Below are 17,200 nucleotides of genomic sequence, written 5' to 3' on the forward strand. Positions count from 1 at the left end.
ATTTGAATATTGTGGCCATGGACAGCCCCCTTCTCGGGAGCTGGAAGTGTAAGTGACGCTCTGGCAGCAGGATGGACCAGAACATGGAGCAGCCTATGGAAGATGATGGGCTGTCGCCCGGCTGGCTGTGTGTTGCCCTTTTTGTTTTTCCATCCCCAAAGGCCGCACCCTCTTCTAGGTGGTCTTCCTGGGCCAAGGGAGGGCTGCGGCCATGGCGGTAGGTCGGGAGGAGGCCCTTGCCCTGTATACTCTGGCTTCTCTTCAGAACGTAAAAATCTTTCGCCATTTACTAAAGATTTCCGTGGAGAGGAGCAAAGCTGAGTCTTGTGGCAATTTTTGCATGCTCCAGCTTGCTGGGGCTTCCTTCATTTGGTTGAACAACAGAATGAGTGGGGGGTGGGCTTTCAGTGGGAGACTGACTCCTGTGGTTGGCTGGGAGGTGGCCCTCATTTGAATATTGTGGCCATGGACGGCCCCCTTCCGGGGAGCGGGAAGTGTAAGTGACCCTCTGGCAGCAGGATGGACCAGAACATGGAGCAGCCTATGGAAGATGATGGGCTGTCGCCCGGCTGGCTGTGTGTTGCCCTTTTTGTTTTTCCATTCCCAAAGGCCGCAGCCTCTTCTAGGTGGTCTCCCTGGGCCAAGGGAGGGCTGCGGCCATGGCAGTAGGTCGGGAGGAGGCCCTTGCCCAGTATACTCTGGCTTCTTTTCAGAACGTAAAAATCTTTCGCCTTTTACTAAAGATTTCTGTGGAGAGGAGCAAAACTGAGTTTTGTGGCAATTTTTGCATGCTCCAGCTTGCTGGGGCTTCCTTCATTTGGTTGAACAACAGAATGAGTGGGGGGTGGGCTTTCAGTGGGAGACTGAATCCTGTGGTTGGTTGGGAGGTGGCCCTCATTTGAATATTGTGGCCATGGACGGCCCCCTTCTGGGGAGCTGGAAGTGTAAGTGACGCTCTGGCAGCAGGATGGACCAGAACATGGAGCAGCCTATGGAAGATGATGGGCTGTCGCCCGGCTGGCTGTGTGTTGCCCTTTTTGTTTTTCCATCCCCAAAGGCCGCAGCCTCTTCTAGGTGGTCTCCCTGGGCCAAGGGAGGGCTGCGGCCATGGCGGTAGGTCGGGAGGAGGCCCTTGCCCAGTATACTCTGGCTTCTCTTCAGAATGTAAAAATCTTTCGCCTTTTACTAAAGATTTCCGTGGAGAGGAGCAAAACTGAGTTTTGTGGCAATTTTTGCATGCTCCAGCTTGCTGGGGCTTCCTTCATTTGGTTGAACAACAGAATGAGTGGGGGGTGGGCTTTCAGTGGGAGACTGAATCCTGTGGTTGGTTGGGAGGTGGCCCTCAATTGAATATTGTGGCCATGGACGGCCCCCTTCTGGGGAGCTGGAAGTGTAAGTGACGCTCTGGCAGCAGGATGGACCAGAACATGGAGCAGCCTATGGAAGATGATGGGCTGTCGCCCGGCTGGCTGTGTGTTGCCCTTTTTGTTTTTCCATCCCCAAAGGCCGCAGCCTCTTCTAGGTGGTCTCCCTGGGCCAAGGGAGGGCTGTGGCCCTTGCCCAGTATACTCTGGCTTCTCTTCAGAACGTAAAAATCTTTCGCCTTTTACTAAAGATTTCCGTGGAGAGGAGCAAAACTGAGATTTGTGGCAATTTTTGCATGCTCCAGCTTGCTGGGGCTTCCTTCATTTGGTTGAACAACAGAATGAGTGGGGGGTGGGCTTTCAGTGGGAGACTGAATCCTGTGGTTGGTTGGGAGTAGAGATGAGCGTTTTTCTACTCGAACTGTTTGCCAATCTCAAATTCGAGCTGTTTTGGGCTGTGTTCGAGCCGTTCGGCGAACACGAACAATTTGATAAAAATTCGGCTGTTCGAGGTTATGTTCGATAACTGTTCGTGCACCAAAATCATAACTGGATTTTTTCTCAGTAATGATGAAAATTAATGTTAATACGCAGTTTGAGTGTACAGCGGGGTGGGGGGAGAGGCAGGGGATGGATCTCTGCAGGAACAATGAAGATCTCCATTTTTTTTTCTCTTTCCCGCTTTTGCAGTGGGGAGGTGCAATCTGTCAGCCTATCAGCAGCGCACACACGGAGCGAAGTGCTTTTTTTCACACAAGCAAGGGCATGTGTCATTGGCAGTGTATGTCACATGTCCTTGCCCTATAAGACCAAGCCATTTTCCCCGTCGCCACCATTTTCTCACTGCTGCAGCTGCGTGTTAGACGGCACCGCTGTTGCTGTGTGCGCTATACCTTGTTAATTTCAAGCCAATTTTCGCACAAATATACAGATAGCTTGGGAGTAGGGAATAGTTGTGATTGCAGTCCTTTTAAGGACTAGGTTACAGCATTTCCTACGACTTTTATCAGGGAGGTCTGTGCTCTTAAATAGATAGGTTGTGGGAGTAAAGACTAATTGTAATTGGAGTCCTTTTCAGGACTAGGTTACATCAGTTCCTATCAGTTTTTGCCAGGCAGGTCTGTGCCAGTGCTGTGCAAGTTTTTTTCACAGCATTTGGCTGAATCTAGCAAAGCTAATCCTTTTTGGCCTATTGCAGAGTGTGTTAGTCAGTGGAGTAGCCTATCTGTGTTGCAAGATATACCACCTGTGTATAGAATACCAATTTTTTTACTGCACCTAGTGAAGTAAAATCTTTTGGGCATAGCATCATTCTATTAGTCCATCTATACTGACCTCCATCAGGTTGCAAATTAAAACTAATTTTTATCTGCATCTACAGTACCTCTGAAAAAATATTTGGGCTTCTAGCTGTGTGTGGGACTTGTTGTATTAGTCCATCTATACTGACCTCCATCAGGTTGCAAATTAAAAATAATTTTTATCTGCATCTACAGTACCTCTGAAAAAATATTTGGGCTTCTAGCTGTGTGTGGGACTTGTTGTATTAGTCCATCTATACTGACCTCCATCAGGTTGCAAACTGAATATATTTTTTTCTGCATCTACCTCTGAAAAAATATTTGGGCTTCTAGCTGTGTGTGGGACTTGTTGTATTAGTCCATCTATACTGACCTCCATCAGGTTGCAAACTGAATATATTTTTTTCTGCATCTACCTCTGAAAAAATATTGGGCTTCTAGCTGTGTGTGGGACTTGTTGTATTAGTCCATCTATACTGACCTCCATCAGGTTGCAAACTGAATATATTTTTTTCTGCATCTACCTCTGAAAAAATATTGGGCTTCTAGCTGTGTGTGGGTCTTGTTCTATTAATCCATCTATACTGACCTCCATCAGGTTGCAAACTGAATATAATTTTTTTCTGCATCTAGCTCTGAAAATATATTTGGCCTTCTAGCAGTGTGTCGGACTTTCTCTATTAGTCCATCTATACTGACCTCCATCAGGTTGCAAATTAAAACTAATTTTTATCTGCATCTACAGTACCTCTGAAAAAATATTTGGGCTTCTAGCTGTGTGTGGGACTTGTTGTATTAGTCCATCTATACTGACCTCCATCAGGTTGCAAATTAAAAATAATTTTTATCTGCATCTACAGTACCTCTGAAAAAATATTTGGGCTTCTAGCTGTGTGTGGGACTTGTTGTATTAGTCCATCTATACTGACCTCCATCAGGTTGCAAACTGAATATATTTTTTTCTGCATCTACCTCTGAAAAATATTTGGGCTTCTAGCTGTGTGTGGGACTTGTTGTATTAGTCCATCTATACTGACCTCCATCAGGTTGCAAACTGAATATATTTTTTTCTGCATCTACCTCTGAAAAAATATTGGGCTTCTAGCTGTGTGTGGGACTTGTTGTATTAGTCCATCTATACTGACCTCCATCAGGTTGCAAACTGAATATATTTTTTTCTGCATCTACCTCTGAAAAAATATTGGGCTTCTAGCTGTGTGTGGGTCTTGTTCTATTAATCCATCTATACTGACCTCCATCAGGTTGCAAACTGAATATAATTTTTTTCTGCATCTAGCTCTGAAAAAATATTTGGCCTTCTAGCAGTGTGTCGGACTTTCTCTATTAGTCCATCTATACTGACCTCCATCAGGTTGCAAATTAAAACTAATTTTTATCTGCATCTACAGTACCTCTGAAAAAATATTTGGGCTTCTAGCTGTGTGTGGGACTTGTTGTATTAGTCCATCTATACTGACCTCCATCAGGTTGCAAATTAAAAATAATTTTTATCTGCATCTACAGTACCTCTGAAAAAATATTTGGGCTTCTAGCTGTGTGTGGAACTTGTTGTATTAGTCCATCTATACTGACCTCCATCAGGTTGCAAACTGAATATATTTTTTTCTGCATCTACCTCTGAAAAAATATTTGGGCTTCTAGCTGTGTGTGGGACTTGTTGTATTAGTCCATCTATACTGACCTCCATCAGGTTGCAAACTGAATATATTTTTTTCTGCATCTACCTCTGAAAAAATATTGGGCTTCTAGCTGTGTGTGGGACTTGTTGTATTAGTCCATCTATACTGACCTCCATCAGGTTGCAAACTGAATATATTTTTTTCTGCATCTACCTCTGAAAAAATATTGGGCTTCTAGCTGTGTGTGGGTCTTGTTCTATTAATCCATCTATACTGACCTCCATCAGGTTGCAAACTGAATATAATTTTTTTCTGCATCTAGCTCTGAAAATATATTTGGCCTTCTAGCAGTGTGTCGGACTTTCTCTATTAGTCCATCTATACTGACCTCCATCAGGTTGCAAATTAAAACTAATTTTTATCTGCATCTACAGTACCTCTGAAAAAATATTTGGGCTTCTAGCTGTGTGTGGGACTTGTTGTATTAGTCCATCTATACTGACCTCCATCAGGTTGCAAATTAAAAATAATTTTTATCTGCATCTACAGTACCTCTGAAAAAATATTTGGGCTTCTAGCTGTGTGTGGGACTTGTTGTATTAGTCCATCTATACTGACCTCCATCAGGTTGCAAACTGAATATATTTTTTTCTGCATCTACCTCTGAAAAATATTTGGGCTTCTAGCTGTGTGTGGGACTTGTTGTATTAGTCCATCTATACTGACCTCCATCAGGTTGCAAACTGAATATATTTTTTTCTGCATCTACCTCTGAAAAAATATTGGGCTTCTAGCTGTGTGTGGGACTTGTTGTATTAGTCCATCTATACTGACCTCCATCAGGTTGCAAACTGAATATATTTTTTTCTGCATCTACCTCTGAAAAAATATTGGGCTTCTAGCTGTGTGTGGGTCTTGTTCTATTAATCCATCTATACTGACCTCCATCAGGTTGCAAACTGAATATAATTTTTTTCTGCATCTAGCTCTGAAAAAATATTTGGCCTTCTAGCAGTGTGTCGGACTTTCTCTATTAGTCCATCTATACTGACCTCCATCAGGTTGCAAATTAAAACTAATTTTTATCTGCATCTACAGTACCTCTGAAAAAATATTTGGGCTTCTAGCTGTGTGTGGGACTTGTTGTATTAGTCCATCTATACTGACCTCCATCAGGTTGCAAATTAAAAATAATTTTTATCTGCATCTACAGTACCTCTGAAAAAATATTTGGGCTTCTAGCTGTGTGTGGAACTTGTTGTATTAGTCCATCTATACTGACCTCCATCAGGTTGCAAACTGAATATATTTTTTTCTGCATCTACCTCTGAAAAAATATTTGGGCTTCTAGCTGTGTGTGGGACTTGTTGTATTAGTCCATCTATACTGACCTCCATCAGGTTGCAAACTGAATATATTTTTTTCTGCATCTACCTCTGAAAAAATATTGGGCTTCTAGCTGTGTGTGGGACTTGTTGTATTAGTCCATCTATACTGACCTCCATCAGGTTGCAAACTGAATATATTTTTTTCTGCATCTACCTCTGAAAAAATATTGGGCTTCTAGCTGTGTGTGGGACTTGTTGTATTAGTCCATCTATACTGACCTCCATCAGGTTGCAAACTGAATATATTTTTTTCTGCATCTACCACTGAAAAAATATTGGGCTTCTAGCTGTGTGTGGGACTTGTTGTATTAGTCCATCTATACTGACCTCCATCAGGTTGCAAACTGAATATATTTTTTTCTGCATATACCTCTGAAAAAATATTGGGCTTCTAGCTGTGTGTGGGTCTTGTTCTATTAATCCATCTATACTGACCTCCATCAGGTTGCAAACTGAATATAATTTTTTTCTGCATCTAGCTCTGAAAAAATATTTGGCCTTCTAGCAGTGTGTCGGACTTTCTCTATTAGTCCATCTATACTGACCTCCATCAGGTTGCAAATTAAAACTAATTTTTATCTGCATCTACAGTACCACTGAAAAAATATTTGGGCTTCTAGCTGTGTGTCGGACTTTCTCTATTAGTCCATCTATACTGACCTCCATCAGGTTGCAAATTAAAACTAATTTTTATCTGCATCTACAGTACCTCTGAAAAAATATTGGGCTTCTAGCTGTGTGTGGGACTTGTTGTATTAGTCCATCTATACTGACCTCCATCAGGTTGCAAACTGAATATATTTTTTTCTGCATCTACCTCTGAAAAAATATTGGGCTTCTAGCTGTGTGTGGGACTTGTTGTATTAGTCTATCTATACTGACCTCCATCAGGTTGCAAACTGAATATATTTTTTTCTGCATCTACCTCTGAAAAAATATTGGGCTTCTAGCTGTGTGTGGGACTTGTTGTATTAGTCCATCTATACTGACCTCCATCAGGTTGCAAACTGAATATATTTTTTTCTGCATCTAACCCAGCCAATAGTTTTGGCCTAATACCACAGTTTGGCCACTCAGCTCTGCTCGGTTACCATCCATTGTTTTTTTGTGCAAACAACTCCAGAGTTGTGAATTAGTTAACCACCAAAATGAGTGGAAAAAGGCCTGCTGCTGGTGGAAAGGGGAATAGGCGTGTTGGGAAGGGGAAAAAAGGTTGTGTCCGTGGGGTAGGTGTTAAAGCAACAGTAACATCTGCAGAAGAAAGACCATCTTCCAGCCAAACTAAAATGTCTACTTCTTTTAGCGGACAATGTGATAAGATCCCTTTCTTACGGCCACGCCAATCGCTACAAATTCCAGATGAGGCACAAAAACAGCAGGTGCTTCAACGGATATCAAGTGCTCCTTTAAGTGGGCTCTCCTCCACATCAACTTCAACATCACAAATACTCCAGTCCTCAAAGGTGTCACCCAAATCGCACTTGCTTCCTCACAGCTCCCAAATCTCCAGCTGCCCGTCTGAGTATGAAGTAGAACAGATGGTTGAGTCTGCAGAGCTGTTTACTCATACTATAGCCTGGGAATCAGAGGTCGACTCCAGCGCTTCTGTGAATCCAGACGAGGAAATGATCTGCACTGATGCCCAGAATCTTTATGAGTCGGATCCAGGACCAGACGCAGAAGGTTCTGACCATAATGTAGACCCTCATTCCCAAACTGTAACTCCTGTTGGTGGAGACAATGAGGAAGACGATGATAAGACTCAAATACCTGATTGGAGCGACAACTTTAGTTTTTTGTCAGGGCAGGAACAGGTTGGCTCTGAGGACGACGGGTGTGATAACACACAGGGTGATGATGATGAGGTTGGAGATCCCACTTACTGTCAACCCACAGTCAGCCAAGAGATGAGGTCAGCAGAGGAGGTGGAGGAAGATGCTAGTGACGACGAGGTCAGGTTGCGCCTTCCTGGACAGAGACGTAGTACTGGAAGCACGTCAACAACTGCATCCTCAAACACAACTCTGCCTCTCACCACAAGTCGTGGTGGCTCTTCAGGTCGCATGGGTGCTAAGCTTTGCATAGCCTGGGCATTTTTTCAGATCGATAAAGATGACCCAACTCGTGTTATCTGTAACATTTGTCAGCAAAAGCTAAGTAGAGGCCAAAAAATACATAGTTTGAGTACTTCATGCATGAACCGGCACATGGACATGAAGCATAAGTTGCAGTGGGAAGCTCAGTGTGCTACAATGCGGCCTAGCCGGCCGGGCCAACCACCGTCTGCCATATCTTGTGCATCCGCGGCCTCTTCATCCTCTGTGACTGGGGGGACAGCAGTCACACCTGTTTTGGGGCGCAGACCTGCCACCTCTTTACCCGCAACAGCCAGCGTGATTGGCAGGTCATCATTTTCTTTGGAGGTGGTAACAGCAGCTGGTGTTGAGCGCTGTCCGACATCGATAGCACCACCTTTGGATCAAGGCAACCTAACATGTCCGCCTGCATCTTCCTCACAGACCGGCAGTTTGCCGGGGACACCCTTATCAACCCCGTCTAAGCACAATAGCCAGCCCTCGGTCCCTCAGATGTGGACAAGTAAAAGACCATTTCCTCCTAGCCATGAGAAAGCTAAGAGGTTGAATTTCACCATCTGCAAGCTCTTGGCTACAGAAATGCTGCCTTTCCGCCTGGTGGACACAGAGGATTTTCGAGACCTTATGTCCGTCGCAGTGCCCCAGTACCAGATGCCCAGTCGGCACTACTTCTCAAAGAAATGTGTGCCTGCGCTCCACCAGCATGTCGCACACAACATCACCACTTCTTTGAGAAACTCTGTGTGTGACAGGGTGCATTTCACCACAGACACTTGGACGAGTAGGCATGGACAGGGGCGTTACATGTCGCTGACTGGGCACTGGGTAACTATGGTGACAGCAGGACAAGGGGCTGCTGTCCAAGTCTTGCCGTCCCCACGAGTTGTGCGTCAATCCTCTTTATGTCAAAGTTCCTCCACTGCTTCTGCCTCCTCAACCTCCTCTCGGTCTTCCACCTGCACCCAAAGCCTGTCTGGTCATGCCACAAGCTTTCTAACTGCGCAGAAGGGATCCTGCACACCTCCTTACTATGCTGGCAGTAGGGCTCAACGTCATCAGGCGGTTTTTACATTGAAATGTCTGGGAAATGTGAGTCACACAGCTGAGGAGTTGTGGTCAGCTCTGGAGAACCAATTTCATGAATGGTTGTCTCCACTGGACCTGAAACCAGGGAAGGCTGTGTGCGACAATGCTGCAAACCTGGGTGTGGCCCTTCGCCGGGGCAATGTCACACACGTGCCTTGTATGGCTCACGTGTTGAACCTGGTTGTCCAGCAATTTTTAGCCCACTATCCCAGACTAGATGGCCTTCTGCAGAGGGCACGGTCGCTGTGTGCTCACTTCCGCCGTTCGCATCCCGCAGCTCAGCGACTTACATCTCTACAGAAGTCGTTGGGCCTGCCACTTCACCGGCTAAAATGCGATGTGCCTACCCGGTGGAATTCAACTCTGCACATGTTGCAGCGACTGTGGCAGCACCGACAAGCCCTGGTGCAATACGTTCTGACGTATAGCCTGGGCCAACGAGATTCAGAGGTGGGGCAAATCACGCTGGAGGAGTGGTCTCAGATCAGGGACCTATGCACCCTTCTGCACAGTTTTGAAATGGCGACGAAGATGTTTAGTGCTGACGATGCCATTATCAGCATGACTATTCCGGTGATTTACATGCTGGAGCACATGTTAAACAGAATTCGGAGTCAGGTGGTGGCACAAGAGGAGGTGGAGGAAGTAGAGGAGGAGGAGTTGTATGCGGAAGGGCTAACATCTGCAAGGTCCAGACGGTCGGCAGCACCAAGGCGGCAGGCATGTGAGGGTGGGGGAGATGGTTTTACCAGGGCGCATGGTAGCAGCCAAACTAGTGAGGAAGGTGCAGGAGCCCAGGAAGAAGTGGAGGACGAACTGATGGAAGACTCATCAGATGAGGGAGACCTTGATCACATTTCTGTTGTGCGAGGTTGGGGGGAGAGGACAGAGGAAGGAAGCATGATTGTTACCTCGCCACCAACACAACAGGGACTTGGTGCTCCTGGATGCGCAACACACATGAGTGCCTTCTTGCTGCACTACCTGCAACATGACCCTCGAATTGTGAGAATTAGAAATAATCCTGACTACTGGGTTGCCACACTGTTAGATCCCCGGTACAAAAGTAAATTTGCAGAAATTATTCCTGCCATAGAAAGGGATGCACGCATGCAGGAGTATCAGCAGAGACTGTTGCAGAATCTTACATGTGCTTTTCCACAAAATACCAGTGGTGCTCGTAGTGAATCTCACAGTTCCAACTTGCCAACCGTGGGACCGTCAAGTGTTCAGCACTCAAACCGTAACAGAACCACAGTATCTGGTGGTAACATCAATTTTGCGGAATCATTTCACCACTTTTTTAGCCCATCCTTTGCAAGGCCACAGGAGACAAGAAGTCTGACACATAGTCAACGCCTAGAGACGATGGTACAGGAGTATCTCCAAGTAAACATTGAAGCCACGACTGTGTCACTGGACCCTTGCTCTTTTTGGGCTTCCAATCTGGATAAATGGCCGGAGCTAGCCACTTACGCCTTGGAGATCTTGTCATGCCCCGCAGCCAGCGTTCTGTCTGAACGTGTGTTCAGCGCTGCTGGTGGTGTGCTGACAGATAAGCGCACGCGGCTCTCCACTGATAATGTAGACAGACTCACGTTCATAAAGATGAACAAATCATGGATCCGAAACGACTTTTCTACCCCTGTGTCATCCTGGGGAGAGTAAAAGCTTGATGATTGTTTAAAATCACCCTACCAACCGTTTTAAGCTTTCAAATTACTAATCATGTTTATCTGTATCTTGACTGGAAAATAATTTGGGCTTTGTAGCAGTGTGCAGCACTGATCCTATTAGGCCATCTATAATAAGCTCCACCAGATTTAAAATTAAAAATAATTTTTAGCTGCATCTAGCCCGGAAAATAATTTTGGGGGTCCGAGATGCGCAAGACACATAAGTGCCTTCTTGCTGCACTACCTGCAGCATGACCCTCATATTGTCAGAATTCGAAGTAATCATGACTACTGGGTTGCCACACTCTTAGATCCCCCAAACTTTTCGATCAACCTTTTCATTTTAATAAAGACCAAAAAAATGGTCATTTTTGAAATTATAAGCATTAGCAGGTTGTTAGAAACTGAAATCAAACAGTTTTCAACTCAAAACTTTATTCTAGGTGATGTTACATTTTCACATAGGACCCCTTGTTCGAAAGGAGCTTCTGAACTCTCTCGTCCATTGAATTTGTCAGGTTTTGGATGGTTTCTGCTTCAATTGTTTTGCATGAGGACAGAATACCCTCCCAGAGCTGTTGCTTAGATGTGAACTGCCTCCCGCCATCATAGACCCTCCTTTTAATGATGCTCCAAAGGTTCTGAATGGGGTAGAGGTCAGGGGAGCATGGGGGTCACACCATAAGTTTGTCCCCTTTTATGCCCATATCAGCCAGAGATGCAGATGTTTTATGTGCAGCATGAGATGGTGCATTATCATGCAGAAAAATGATCTTGCTGTGAAATACACAGTTCTTCTTCTTGAACCATGGCAGGAAGTGCTGTTTGAGAAAATCCACATACATTATGGAGTTCATCTTTAGCGCCTTCAGGGATCCTAAAGGGGCCGACAATCTCTCTCCCCATGATTCCAGCCCAAAACATTACTCCACCTCCTCCTTGTTGGCGCTGTAGCCGTGTTTGCGTGGGGTGTCCATCAACCAGCCATCCTCCACTCCATCCATCTGGACCATCGAGCGCTGCACGGCACTCATCCGTGAACAAAACAGTTTTGAAATCAGTCTTCATGTAATGTTTGGCCCACTGGAGCCGTTTCTGCTTGTGTGAAGTGGATAGAGGAGGTCGACAGGATGGCGTATGCACAGCTGCAAACCTCTGAAGGACCCTGCATCTTGTTGTTCGGGGGACGTTGGAGGCACAAGCAGCTTCAAAAACTTGTCTGCTGCTATGACAAGGCTTTTTTGCCGCTGCTCTTTCAACCTGACGTAATTGCCTGTAGGAAAGAGTCCTCAATTTGCCCTTATCAGCACGCACACGTGTGTACTGTGAATCAGCTACATACTTCTTGATTGCCAAGACACTTCATCCTGATCATCGCACAATGTTGATTGTAGTCATGCCTTGACCTAAACACTCCACAATTTGTTGCTTCTCAGCAGCCGACACATCCTTTTTCTTTCCCATTTTGGCAGAAAATGTAGGCTGCTGAATAATGTGAGAGAGCCTTCTTAAGTAGTCTTGCCTTTCATTGGACACACCTGCCAAACTAATTAGCACTGGTGTCTGCAATTGCTTACAGTGATATAAAGAGCCCTGACACACATCACCATCAATGAGTTTAACTGACAAACAAACAAATTCTTCCCTTATCACTCCTAAACACTTTTTGCATAATAATTTGGAACACAGTGTACATGTGCTTTTCCACAAAACACCAGTGGTTCACGTAGTGAATCTTACAGTTCTAACTTGCCAACCGTGGTCTGTATGGAGTTGTTCAATAAAGGGCCCAAAATTAAGATAACATAGATGGGAGAGGTCTCTATGAATAGGAATTCCTAAGTATTTGATACCCTGTGAGGGCCAGGCAAAGGGAAAGTTGGACTGGATGGAATCCTATATGGATTTGGGGAGGGAGACATCGAGGGCCTCAGACTTCGCTGCATTGATTTTAAAATTTGACCATGTAACAAAGTGATCTATTTCAGCCATAACAGCATGGATGGATATATGTGATTGAGTGATATATACTAGGACATCATCAGCAAATAGAGAGCACTTGTACTCGGTGCCTCCCACCTCAATCCATCTAATATTGGGGTTATGGCGAATTGATGAGAGCAGGTGCTCCGTCACTAGGATGTATAAGAGAGGGGACAGAGAACATCCCTGCCTTGTCCCATTGGTGATTGTGAAAGGTGATGAAAATGTTCTGACGCGCCCCCTGGGCCTTGGGACACCCGGAGCCGGACCCTTTTTGGTGGATGCTGGTGGTTGTAGTCTCCGTGGCGGCAACCCGGTTCCGTGGCTCAGGGCAGTCAAACCAGTGGCGGAACTATTTATGTGGTTTTGATGTTTAAATGTCCGACTACGCCACCCGTGGATTGCGGTCAGAGTGAACCGCCGCTCCAGGGCAGACCGCTGAGGCTGGTGTTGTGGGTGCAGCAGAGCGTAGCATAACTCCCCACGGGAGGAGTATAGCCTCAGGGCAGTGTATGCGGAGGATGGGGGTGATGGTGCAGGGCAGCAGCAGTAATGACACGGAGTCAGTGATGCAGTCCAGGGCCTTTACTCACAGTTCTTATTATCCAGACCACGTCTGCAGGTAACGGCTGCCCACGTCGTACTGTGCTCACCAGGTGAGGGGCTCAGACAACTCCCAGATAACTTTGGAGTGCTTCACAGGACCCCCTTTGTGTGTCCTTTGTCTGGCCTTTCTTACCAACCCTTCTGTCCGGCTGCCTCGGGCCTCCTCTTGGTAAACTTGGCGCCAGTTTCCCTGACCCTATGTGGTGCCTTCCTAGCGGGTGTAGCGAGGGGCTGCACCACATAAAATGTCACAGCCTCCTGTTTCTAGCTGAGGGTCGTTTCCTGCCTCCACTAGTTTCGGGGACCGGTCTCCTCCTTTGGCCTGACCCCTCCACGCAGGTGGATTCTGGCGTGCGGTGGCGACTCGCCTGTCCGCACCCCTGAGATCCCTTCGTTCCTCGTTCCTGGAGCCTTCTCCGCTCCTCTTCCTTCCTTCTCCCTCTTCCAGGCCTGGGCCTCTGTTACTAGGCCCGCCTCCGGAGCAGAGCTCATGCAGAGCCCCTGCTCCCTGCCACTTTTGCTCAGACTTCTCTGCACTGAACTAAGATGGTGCCCACCTTTTATACTCCCTTCTCAATGCACCCAGGAACTGCTTCCTCCCTGCTCCTGCACTACAGGGTTCCCCTTCCTCAGTGTTCCCTCCCCCCACTCCAGCCAGGGACAGGGACTGTCGTGCCCATCTCAGGGGCATATTGGTCGCCCTGCCCCACGGCAATGTGGTGTAATGCATGCAGGTGTCGGGTCCTGATCCACACTACATCCTTACCTGAGAGTGAGATATCACACCTCTGGGTGAGGTGCAATACCTCTGTAGCAACCGAGCCCTCAGGGTGCTACAGTTCCATTTATCTTCAGCCTAGGTGACGTATTGCGATACAGGGCCGTGATTTTGGCTATAAAAGGGTCCCCTAGACCCCTACCCCAAGCTTTTTAAGAGAATCATATATGGCGTGCCAGGAGACTCTATGGAATGCTTTCTCAGCATCCAACGAGAGTATCTAATTACAAATTTTTAACTGCATCTAGCCCAGGAAATACTTTGTGCCTAGTAGCAGGGTCTGCTAGTCAGCGGATTATCCCGGCTGTTAAGCAAGCTACACCACCTGTAATTTGGACACTTCATTTTTTCAAAGGAAATGCTTCGGGACCACGGGATACTCAGTGAATAGCATCAGGAGGCACCCCAAGGCATAGGGGCTGGGACTGGCAGTAGGATGCCTTGCGGTGGACAGCCGAGCTCGATCCTTATAAAAGCTTTTTAACTGCAGCAGCTTTAGTGGACGCTACTGGAGCTGGAATTACGCGGCTGCTGGCATGAGACTTGCCCTCCAATAGATCCTTGTAAATGGATTTAAAGTGTATTCATTCAAATTAGAGAGACAATTTAAATTAAAAAGCTTAGAGCTGCCTCCACCACAGGGGGGCTCGCTCGACCCACCAGCGGACAGGCACCAGTATTGGGAGAGGGGGGCCGGCCATCAGGGTTCACCGCGGCTCTGGCACAAACCCAGCGACACGGAGGTGGCACGGGCAGGAGCGGACTGGCCGTGTCGGCTTCTCACTTTTTGGATTTTAGAAGGGCATGACATGCCTATATCTGTGTCTCCCCCTCCTTTTACTCCTCCACCTCTTTTATTTTCGCATGACTATATGTACTTGTCACTTTTCCATGTGTTAGTTATGTCTTCTGAGCAGTTTGTCAGCTTTTGGACAACTTTGAAGGTGTTTTCTATGTGTTTCTATGTGTTTTTGTTTGCCTGCCATTGGTTTTAACGGTGTTCGAAGGTGTTCGACGAACAGTTCGACGAACACACGGGTGTTCGACGAACCGAACCGAACTCGAACACTACGGGGGTGGCTCAACACTAGTTGGGAGGTGGCCCTCATTTGAATATTGTGGCCATGGACGGCCCCCTTCCGGGGAGCTGGAAGTGTAAGTGACGCTCTGGCAGCAGGATGGACCAGAACATGGAGCAGCCTATGGAAGATGATGGGCTGTCGCCCGGCTGGCTGTGTGTTGCCCTTTTTGCTTTTCCATCCCCAAAGGCCGCAGCCTCTTCTAGGTGGTCTCCCTGGGCCAAGGGAGGGCTGCGCCATGGCGGTAGGTCGGGAGGAGGCCCTTGCCCAGTATGCTCTGGCTTCTCTTCAGAACGTAAAAATCTTTCGCCTTTTACTAAAGATTTCCGTGGAGAGGAGCAAAACTGAGTTTTGTGGCAATTTTTGCATGCTCCAGCTTGTTGGGGCTTCCTTCATTTGGTTGAACAACAGAATGAGTGGGGGGTGGGCTTTCAGTGGGAGACTGAATTCTGTGGTTGGTTGGGAGGTGGCCCTCATTTGAATATTGTGGCCATGGACGGCCCCCTTCTGGGGAGCTGGAAGTGTAAGTGACGCTCTGGCAGCAGGATGGACCAGAACATGGAGCAGCCTATGGAAGATGATGGGCTGTCGCCCGGCTGGCTGTGTGTTGCCCTTTTTGTTTTTCCATCCCCAAAGGCCGCAGCCTCTTCTAGGTGGTCTCCCTGGGCAAAGGGAGGGCTGCGGCCATGGCGGTAGGTCGGGAGGAGGCCCTTGCCCAGTATACTCTGGCTTCTCTTCAGAACGTAAAAATCTTTCGCCTTTTACTAAAGATTTCCGTGGAGAGGAGCAAAACTGAGTTTTGTGGCAATTTTTGCATGCTCCAGCTTGCTGGGGCTTCCTTCATTTGGTTGAACAACAGAATGAGTGGGGGGTGGGCTTTCAGTGGGAGACTGAATCCTGTGGCTGGTTGGGAGGTGGCCCTCATTTGAATATTGTGGCCATGGACGGCCCCCTTCTGGGGAGCTGGAAGTGTAAGTGACGCTCTGGCAGCAGGATGGACCTGAACATGGAGCAGCCTATGGAAGATGATGGGCTGTCGCCCGGCTGGCTGTGTGTTGCCCTTTTTGTTTTTCCATCCCCAAAGGCCGCAGCCTCTTCTAGGTGGTCTCCCTGGGCCAAGGGAGGGCTGCGGCCATGGCAGTAGGTCGGGAGGAGGCCCTTGCCCAGTATACTCTGGCTTTTCTTCAGAACGTAAAAATCTTTCGCCTTTTACTAAAGATTTCTGTGGAGAGGAGCAAAACTGAGTTTTGTGGCAATTTTTGCATGCTCCAGCTTGCTGGGGCTTCCTTCATTCGGTTGATCAACAGAATGAGTGGGGGGTGGGCTTTCAGTGGGAGAGTGAATCCTGTGGTTGGTTGGGAGGTGGCCCTCATTTGAATATTGTGGCCATGGATGGCCCCCTTCTGGGGAGCTGGAAGTGTAAGTGACGCTCTGGCAGCAGGATGGACCAGAACATGGAGCAGCCTATGGAAGATGATGGGCTGTCGCCCGGCTGGCTGTGTGTTGCCCTTTTTGTTTTTCCATTCCCAAAGGCCGCAGCCTCTTCTAGGTGGTCTCCCTGGGCCAAGGGAGGGCTGCGGCCATGGCGGTAGGTCGGGAGGAGGCCCTTGCCCAGTATACTCTGGCTTCTCTTCAGAACGTAAAAATCTTTCGCCTTTTACTAAAGATTTTTGTGGAGAGGAGCAAAACTGAGTTTTGTGGCAATTTTTGCATGCTCCAGCTTGCTGGGGCTTCCTTCATTTGGTTGAACAACAGAATGAGTGGGGGGTGGGCTTTCAGTGGGAGACTGAATCCTGTGGTTGGTTGGGAGGTGGCCCTTATTTGAATATTGTGGCCATGGACGGCCCCCTTCTGGGGAGCTGGAAGTGTAAGTGACGCTCTGGCAGCAGGATGGACCAGAACATGGAGCAGCCTATGGAAGATGATGGGCTGTCGCCCGGCTGGCTGTGTGTTGCCCTTTTTGTTTTTCCATCCCCAAAGGCCGCACCCTCTTCTAGGTGGTCTCCCTGGGCCAAGGGAGGCCTGCGGCCATGGCGGTAGGTCGGGAGGAGGCCCTTTCCCAGTATACTCTCGCTTCTCTTCAGAACGTAAAAATCTTCCGCCTTTTACTAAAGATTTCCGTGGAGATGAGCAAAACTGAGTTTTGTGGCAATTTTTGCATACTCCAGCTTGCTGGGGCTTCCTTCATTTGTTTGAACAACAG

At 47.3% G+C, this 17,200-nt stretch overlaps 9 non-coding genes across 9 annotated transcripts; all 9 read left to right on the plus strand.

Moving 5' to 3' along the window:
- Positions 1-245: 245 nt before the first annotated feature.
- LOC141260324 (U5 spliceosomal RNA) lies at positions 246-361 on the plus strand. Its single transcript, XR_012319081.1, has one exon. It is a non-coding gene; the product is annotated as a U5 spliceosomal RNA (small nuclear RNA).
- A 332-nt stretch (positions 362-693) lies between these two features.
- LOC141260246 (U5 spliceosomal RNA) lies at positions 694-809 on the plus strand. Its single transcript, XR_012319004.1, has one exon. It is a non-coding gene; the product is annotated as a U5 spliceosomal RNA (small nuclear RNA).
- Positions 810-1,141: 332 nt separating this feature from the next.
- LOC141259795 (U5 spliceosomal RNA) lies at positions 1,142-1,257 on the plus strand. The gene has a single exon (XR_012318563.1). It is a non-coding gene; the product is annotated as a U5 spliceosomal RNA (small nuclear RNA).
- Positions 1,258-1,565: 308 nt separating this feature from the next.
- LOC141259966 (U5 spliceosomal RNA) lies at positions 1,566-1,681 on the plus strand. The gene has a single exon (XR_012318730.1). It is a non-coding gene; the product is annotated as a U5 spliceosomal RNA (small nuclear RNA).
- A 13,588-nt stretch (positions 1,682-15,269) lies between these two features.
- On the plus strand, positions 15,270-15,385 carry LOC141259686 (U5 spliceosomal RNA). The gene has a single exon (XR_012318456.1). It is a non-coding gene; the product is annotated as a U5 spliceosomal RNA (small nuclear RNA).
- Positions 15,386-15,717: 332 nt separating this feature from the next.
- On the plus strand, positions 15,718-15,833 carry LOC141260224 (U5 spliceosomal RNA). Its single transcript, XR_012318983.1, has one exon. It is a non-coding gene; the product is annotated as a U5 spliceosomal RNA (small nuclear RNA).
- A 332-nt stretch (positions 15,834-16,165) lies between these two features.
- On the plus strand, positions 16,166-16,281 carry LOC141260297 (U5 spliceosomal RNA). The gene has a single exon (XR_012319054.1). It is a non-coding gene; the product is annotated as a U5 spliceosomal RNA (small nuclear RNA).
- A 332-nt stretch (positions 16,282-16,613) lies between these two features.
- On the plus strand, positions 16,614-16,729 carry LOC141260403 (U5 spliceosomal RNA). Its single transcript, XR_012319157.1, has one exon. It is a non-coding gene; the product is annotated as a U5 spliceosomal RNA (small nuclear RNA).
- Positions 16,730-17,061: 332 nt separating this feature from the next.
- On the plus strand, positions 17,062-17,177 carry LOC141260600 (U5 spliceosomal RNA). Its single transcript, XR_012319342.1, has one exon. It is a non-coding gene; the product is annotated as a U5 spliceosomal RNA (small nuclear RNA).
- The last annotated feature ends 23 nt before the right edge of the window (positions 17,178-17,200 follow it).

This window comes from Phyllobates terribilis, unplaced genomic scaffold (genome assembly GCF_046119375.1).
Source record: "Phyllobates terribilis strain yellow unplaced genomic scaffold, ASM4611937v1 Scaffold_3__8_contigs__length_932513732, whole genome shotgun sequence".
Lineage (NCBI taxonomy): Eukaryota > Metazoa > Chordata > Amphibia > Anura > Dendrobatidae > Phyllobates > Phyllobates terribilis.